Source organism: Mirounga leonina, unplaced genomic scaffold (genome assembly GCF_011800145.1).
Source record: "Mirounga leonina isolate KUSES-001 unplaced genomic scaffold, KU_Mleo_1.0 Mir_115, whole genome shotgun sequence".
NCBI lineage: Eukaryota > Metazoa > Chordata > Mammalia > Carnivora > Phocidae > Mirounga > Mirounga leonina.
This window is the reverse complement of record NW_023270268.1, coordinates 42,853,010-42,861,029: the sequence shown is the minus strand read 5'-3', so window position 1 is coordinate 42,861,029 and position 8,020 is coordinate 42,853,010. Positions and strand designations below refer to the sequence as shown.

The window sequence follows — 8,020 nt, the reverse complement described above, 5'->3', positions numbered from 1 at the left end:
CATTTCCAGCCTTGGGGGACTGGAAGGCCCTCTCTGAATTTCACTGCGGAGATCGAAATGTACAGCTTGATTGCCCCTGTCAAGTGTGTGCTTGGCTTGCTCTCCAGCTTGCATGTCTCTGCTGATTACTGGCAGCTTGAAATTGTCCTGAAAGAGAATGAGTGCTCTTGATTAATCCCCATGCACATTATCAACATATTATTGATTCATTATCAGCACATCGTGTTTCATTTCTCTGCAACGGAGATGGGCTGAAGGCAAATGTGACTTCAAAACGGATGCAACCCCATGAACATCCAAATTGGGTAGCTAGCTTCTTTTTCTGGGTAAAGTCCTTCCACTACATAAAATGCTGAAAATATTCCTCTTCTCTGGAGAAGAACTGTAGAGTTTAACAGCTCCAGTTTAACAACTATAAAGCAATCTGGCTTATTTTATTATTTATGTGTTTAGTTATAAAAGCAGCAGATAAACAAGTTCTTTAAGTTAGAGTGCATTAGATACTGAGCACTTTATTATATACAGCTTTCATTGTTAAATGAACTGTTAAATACAAAGCTTTAAAGAGATAAGTTAACATTGACTTATTCATTAATCTTTTATTTATTCAGTAGTCCACTTACTGGGACCTACTATATTTTGTATGCTAGGCACCAGGAGTGCAAAGCTGAAAAGGCATGGTTAGATCCAGAGTTCACAGAGAGAAAAAGAAAAAAAATTTATGCATTATATACATTTATATATATAAATTATTATTTATATATTATGTATACGTATATATAAATTATATGTAATATATAAACATATAAAACATTATGAATATGTTTAGTAATAGAAATACATACAAGGTAATGAAGGGATAATTAATTCTTATGGCAGGATTTCAGAGAAAATTGTGACCATGCCAGGGTTTGGGAAATAAATAGGGGTTCTCCCCGAAGACGAGGATAAGAGATCTTGGAGCGAGGAAACAGTCTGTGAAAGAGAACTACAAGTTTCCTTTAGGTTATGCTAAGTAGTTGAGTGTTTTTGAAGTATACATTTCAAAAGAGAAGTGATGAGATATTAGACTACAAAAGTAGGTAAGGGACGGGTCTTTGAGGGGCTGTCTTCTGTATCAGGCAGGCTGGCCATTAGTAGGTGGTAGGGTTCTGAACACTGGAATCGAATCTGCATATTCGAAGACCATCCTGATACATTTGAGTGTTACATAACTAGAATTAAAGATCCTAGTCACAGGCTATTAAAACAGGACAGTTGAGCAAGTGCCTTAAGGAAGTGGCCATGGGGATGAAGGGGGAGATTCAGTATGTATCTAAGAGATATAATCAGAGGGATTTAGTTCAAATTGGAGGTTGGCAATAAAGAATTGTTGAAGATGCCTCATAGGATTCTGTCTCATGTCTGTTCCCTACCAACTGAGGTAGGGAAAAGCAATAGAAAAGTAGAATTGTGGTACTAGGAAGCAGGGACGAAAGATAGTGTGGCAGAGTAATAATAATTGGTGATGTTTTCACAAGATTGACTCTAAGGGGTGGGTGTCTAGTAGACAATGGGATCTTTAAGTCTGACTTACTCAGGTATAGGAAGGCAACTAGGGAATGGAAAAACCCAAACCCTGGGCAGAAATGATAATAGTACATATTACTCTCAGGTAGGTCATAATGGCTGTGTCTCCAAGACGACGCCCAAAATAGTGCAGGCAAAGATAGAAGACTATCCTTTGCAATTCCACAGATTAACTATGTCCTTAGAAGTCACTTCTTTTTATTAAGTTGTACTGATCAGATCTTCATTAAAAAAAAAAAATAAGACCACAAATATCTATCCACTGAAATCGAGGCTCTTACTAATGTACTTACTATTCCTACTTTAAAAAATATCTTTAAAAAGAATTTTAGGCTTCACAGAAGTTGCAAAAATAGTACAAAGAATTTTCTGTGTACCCTTCATCCAACTTCCCCAATGATGTCATCTTAGACAATAATAGAATTATCAAAATAAGGAAATTGATATTACTACATTATTAACCAAACTACAGACCTTATTCCAATTTCACCAATTTTTACATGCATTCATTTGTTTGGTGCTTTTATGGTTGTTTTGGTGTATAGTTCTATGAAATTTTAACACATGTATAGATTCGTGTGACCACTACCATAGTCAGGATACAGAAGAGTTCCATCACCCCCAAAAGTCTCTCCTATCAATTTAGAGTCACTCCTTTCCCCTCTCCATCCCCTAATAAGCAGTGATTTTTTTTTCTCTTTCTCTATAGTTTTGTCTTTTTGAGAATGGCATGAAAATGGAATCAAACAGTATGCAACCTTTTGAAAATGACTTCCTTTACTCAGCCTAATGCCTTTGAGATTCATTCAAGTTGTTATGGATATTAGTAGCCAATCTTTTAAATTAAAAGTTACTCTCACTTGCAACACCTATCTCTGGCCTGCAATTACTTTGGGGTTTTGGGCACTCTTATTAGCCATGATTAATAAATGGTAATGTTTCACTTATGTAAGAATGAAATTTGACTGTAATATATTCACATGAAAAGAGCCACGGGGGTAACCCCAGGGAGGTAGCCTTAGTGGTCCTAGCCGAATGCCTCACCTGGATCCCTCAGAAGCCAAAATAAGGAGTGGGTCACTCAGAATGTAAATACCTCCAGGGTGATGACACATCAGGACATGAGTTTCCGGTGGCTACAGGAGGCAAGGGAAACTTCCTGGCTAAAGCCCACCTGGAGGATGAGATCTGACTTGCAGAACCTGCCAAGGAAGCATAAACCTGCGGTACGGACTGAGACTGGAGCATCTCTGGTGCCCCTGCAGGTCCCAGTCTTCCCTGGGAAACTGGCAAGGGCCTATGGACAGTACCCGTGGTTAGCCTGGAGCAGGCAATTTCCTTTGCAAGTATAAATAAACACTCAGTCCTGCAACTGTGCAGCAAATGCTTCAGCAGGTGCTAGAAGTATTGGGCAAGGTTTCTGGCTGCCAAGCCGTGTGGCCCTCAGACTAAATGCAGGAGAGCAAGCTCCCATGAGGGAGGGAGGCCAATGTTCCAAGCGTAGGGCCGCCTATTAAGCTGAATGACAGGCTGTCTGCTCTTCCATTTTCGCTGTCTTTAGAAATTTTTAAAGCCAGGGCTTGAAAGCTTCTTCTCGGGATTAGTCATCGAAAACATGACATTGATCCAGTTATGGCAGAGACTGGTCAAAAGAATAATGAACAGCTAGAATCTCACAAAGGGTGCCAAACTGTTGGTGAGGAACATTAGAGATGGTGGCTCCTGAAATAAATGAGTGGAGGTAAGGCTGTATCAGACCTGTTATCACCTCTTATTTTCTGGCTTTAGTATTAAGTGTTCGGCTTTGCAAGTAAAGGTTGACATTAACACTAGAAGAACTGCCTGATGGGGGACGGCAAACATCTACGACCTTGTCATCTGAGGAGTGTAGGATAAAACACATCTTTATACATCCACAGCCTTGAGAGATGGAAAACCTACTCTGGAATTTGCATTATTTGTTAGCTGTTCACTGGGAGTTACAAAGTAATTATTTTCATTTATCACCATTTTATACCTGCTGTCAGCTAAGTGCCAAGGCCATAGTAAGAATTCAGTAAATATCTGTGGAATAGAATGCAGAAGCCTTCTGGACTTCCTAAGACGAGGTCAGGTAGCCCCATAGGCATGTGTTTCAGCTTCAGAGCAGTGATTACATTCCACCTTAATGGCCTTTTTAATTTTTTTTGTTACATTTTTGCATATCTCTCCAATATCTGGCTTACTGATAATAATATCTAGGTGTTCTGTGGTTGAAGTATATAAAGAAAATAAGATGTTAGAAGGAGAATAGTCCTTTCAGATAATTGTGGACATTCTCTGATATTCAGAAAATTGGACAAGTGGCAGTTTCTTAAAGGTTAGTTGCAATGGGGAATCTGAGATCATGTCAAGGAGTCTCTTGTACTGTTTTTTTATGTACACAAACACACATCTCTCTATACATTGGTTTATCTTGCCCTTTTGAATGGCTCTTTTATCCATGCATGATGTTGTAACAACCTGCATTGGTCATTTGGAAAATATTGGTTCATGGGTCAAGTAATGTCTTCTTTACCTGTCTATTTCACTAGAATGTAGGCATCTTGAAGGCAAGGTCTGTAGTGTGTTCATTGACCACAGTGCCTGGTGCCTGATAGTACATAAATATTTGTTGAACTGATTAATGCATGAGTGGAGGTCACGTGATATATCCACTGAACCACTCTCCAGATTCTTCCTTGCATGTGACACTCTTTAAAAAGAAAAATAACTCATTTATTTAATACAGTTATTTGTTAATGTACATTTAGTTTTATTCTCCTGGTTCTATGATTTATAAACTTTATGATCCTTGGCAAGAGATTAATGCCTCCTAGCCTCAGTTTCCTTATTTTAATGGGGCTAACAATCTTTGTTCTACTAACAAGTTTCTGGGAGGACAAATTAGATCATGATATTGAAAAGAATGTGTGTATTTTGTTTGAGCTACATATGGGGCCTTTATTTACACTTCATTTCAAGTCTCTAATTTGTACTTTATTTTTCTGCTTTGATGAGATTAAAGGTTGGCTAAGATAAAAAATATTACTTTTCAACCATTTTCCTATAGCCCAAAACCACAAAAGAGCTCCTATTTCTAATTAGATCGTATTATCGCTCATAACCTGAGGATATACATAAATCAATCTTCAAAGGCATTGAAATTCTCACAGTTATTCAAAACTTTTAACTTCATCTGATGTATCAAGTCCTGGGTTATAAGAAGAGGTAAACCTTTTATGCTAAGCAGGGAGGTGATTGGTTTTCTCAGAGAACCTATCTGTATGCTTGTAGATGACCTGACAGATACAGAATTTACATTCCTTCCAACATGTTTGACAAAAATAAAATTTTGAAACAACTGACATCCACCAAATACAGCCAGATTGTAAAAGAATTACATGGTCAGTGGGAGATAAAGATATAAGCATTTGTTCTTGAGCACTTGCTATGTACTTAGTTATCGATCATGACTGAAAACAGGCAGAGACAAAAACATACACACCCAAAACTTAAGGTCTGATTTAGGGCCATGCATGTACTGTTCAGAGAAGTGAGATATCAATTCTATGAGAATTCATCAAAGAAACGTTTATTTTCCAGAATTTCTGCAATGCGGTAATATACTTTAACAGTGAAGGAAATTCTTTAAAAGGACAAAAGAAAAAAAAAAAACTAATGATGTAATGTATGGTGACTAACATGATAAAATAAAATTAATTTAAAAAAGGACAAAAGAAAGAAAGTAGTTGGGGATCAGGTTGACTGTGGGCATGAGGAGTCTGGACTCTATTCCATGTGTGATGTAGACTCACTGAAAATATTGGCCTGTGGAGGGACATGATGAAAACAGTATTTTAGTGAGATTAATCTGGCAATAAAGTTCACAGCTAATGTGAGCTGGAGCTAGTGGATCTGTCACAAGTGATCCATCTAGGCCACTATTATAATGCTAAGATAAGATCTTGATCTAGATTAAGAGCAGCCAAAAGTAGAGATGACTACATAGTTTATAAGGAAGCATCTGTTGCCAGTTCTGAGAGAATTAGTGGAATGCTTTGAACTTGTAAAAAAGTGGGCTACATGTTTTCCTATTTATGATGTTTCAAAGTGTGTTGAAAGCTATTTTTTTTAAGTGTGCACGTGTATGTGCTTCTACCAAGAATGAACTTTAGGTTTTATTTCTATTCTCAGGGATTCTTCAAGTCCTTACATGAGTCCTTACTTACATCGATGTCTCCAGTGTGTATGCTGAAGTCATTTGACCCTCTAACGCTGTGTAGATACCGCCTATGAGCAGATGGGGTTCATCCTTCAGGTTTAGACATTGACTTGTGTTTAAACCTAGCCATCCATAGTGACTGAACATGTCAGTTATTCAATCCAAATGCCTATATCAAAATTAACCATACAGAAGTAATGCTGCAATTTAATGGGGATGTTGCAAAACCTTTATCAGGAGACTCCGATCACACTCTTGCTTTTGTAGAGTCGTTTTTATTTTATAATCCATGATAATCAAGGAAAAGTTGATAAATGGTGATAGAAAGAAGAGAGCATTGCTTTTTTTGGTGATGTTGTTACAAATTCAAACATATAATCTGTCTTGAGATTCTTATTCCTGATAAAGCAAATATCACTTAGTTATCTGTAGTACGATATATGTACTACGAGTGAGCACAGACATACCTGTTTTTGAGAGTCATAGCTTGCTTGTGATGATCTGCCATGGCAAGAACAAATCTCTCTTGTCCTTGGGTGTCCAGACCACAACTACATGCAAAACAACATGGCCATGAAGGATTACAAAAGAATTATTCTTCCTCATGGTTTTAACATAGAAAAAAAAAAAAAAAAACAGTAGAAGTTATCTTGAAACTTGGGGCATGGATATTGAATGAGTTCTAATGGGATCAATAGATAGAAATACATAGACTAGTGATACTGTGAAGAAACCTACATGTATTAGACTAGCAAGCAGCAATTACAGTTAGTAGGGTGACCTGTTTGTACCAACTTGCCTGGAACTTCCTCAGTTTAGCACTAAAGTCTCCACAGCCTGAGAAAACCCTCACTGGTCACCCTAAATCTTAGAATGCTTTTTTAAAAAGATTTTTATTTATTTATTTATTTATTTGAAAGAGAGAGAGAGAGCGCGGGTGCGCACCAGCAAGGGGAGGGGCAAAAGCAGAGGGAGAAGCAGGCTCCCCGCTGAGCAGGGAGCCCAATGCTGGGCTCGATCCCAGGGCCTCATGACCCAAGCTGAAGGCAGACACCCAAGCAACTGAGCCACCCAGGTGTCCCTAGGATGCTTTCTTGAATAACAGGAGCATGGATCTCTTTCCTCCTTCCCTTCACCTTCCTGCATTTTCTTCCCCTAATGTAATTCACCTGCACGTCAGCCCCATCCTGGTCACAACTGAGACCTCTGGCTGAAAATGCCTGTTGACGGTCGAAAGCCTTCTAAGTAACAGAAATAAGAGGCAGTTTTTGCATAGACTTTCACATACATCGTACCTTTCAAGTTTCATGGGCCTCCCACGCTTAAGTTTTAAAAAATCCCTTATCACTATTCTAAACCATTATACTAAAAACCTCATCATCCAGTTGTGCTTAATCTGATATTTAACAGCAGATTGTATTTGTAGAGGTGAGGTGAGAGGAAAATTTATTTGCCTAATATTTATTTTATTTTAAAGGTAACAACTTTGATATATAATTTCATATTTTAAAGCCTATGTTGTTGAAACCTCTTCAGATGTGCTAGAAGTACTAAAATAGATACAATCTGGTAGGCTGTCAGGAAAGCAAACAAAAAAACTGCTAGGTCAGGAGCACAGCTGTTTGTGGAGGGCATTAAATTTTTTTACAGTCTTTCCCATAGGCCAATATGCTTTTATGCATTGATTTATATTTTAATAATGACAGACTCCACTGGCATGAGCATTTCAGTTCCTCAGAAATTAGATAAAATCAAAATTTAGACCCAAGATAAAAGGTGGAGGGAATTAGCATTTTGCAGCATTAATTAGCTTACTTGCCCTCGCTTATTTCTGATCAAATGGAGGATGCTTAGTGCAGCCACAAACAGAGCTCTGAATATCCTTCAATTGTATGATATGACATTGATGTTTCTAATGCATGTAAATTCAATAGCTTTGCCTTGATTTTAAAAGTATGGCTTTAAAAACAGTGGTTCGTTTTAGATCACTAGGGTAAGCAATGAACAAAGGAAGCGATTGGATGTAAAATATAACATTGAAAGGACTCCTGTTAAAAGAATGCCCAGGCATTGAAAACACTCCTAGAGAATGTGCAATTATGCAAGCTTTCTCCCTGTTCGCTACTCTGAATTTCTTCCCCAGCATTTCACTGTCTCGCATCTTCATTATGATTCAAGGTTGCCAGAAGAAGCTGGTAACTTTAGCAG

General features: G+C 37.9%; 1 long non-coding RNA gene across 1 annotated transcript in view; it reads right to left on the bottom strand.

Annotated features, from left to right (window-relative positions):
- LOC118004923 overlaps positions 1-8,020 on the bottom strand; it is a 41,781-nt gene continuing 33,761 nt past the window's right edge. Inside the window, exons 3-4 of the long non-coding RNA XR_004677739.1 lie at positions 6,280-6,363; positions 1-147 (exon numbers count right to left, since the gene is read on the bottom strand). This is a non-coding gene — a long non-coding RNA (uncharacterized LOC118004923). The remainder of the gene's footprint in view (positions 148-6,279; positions 6,364-8,020) is intronic.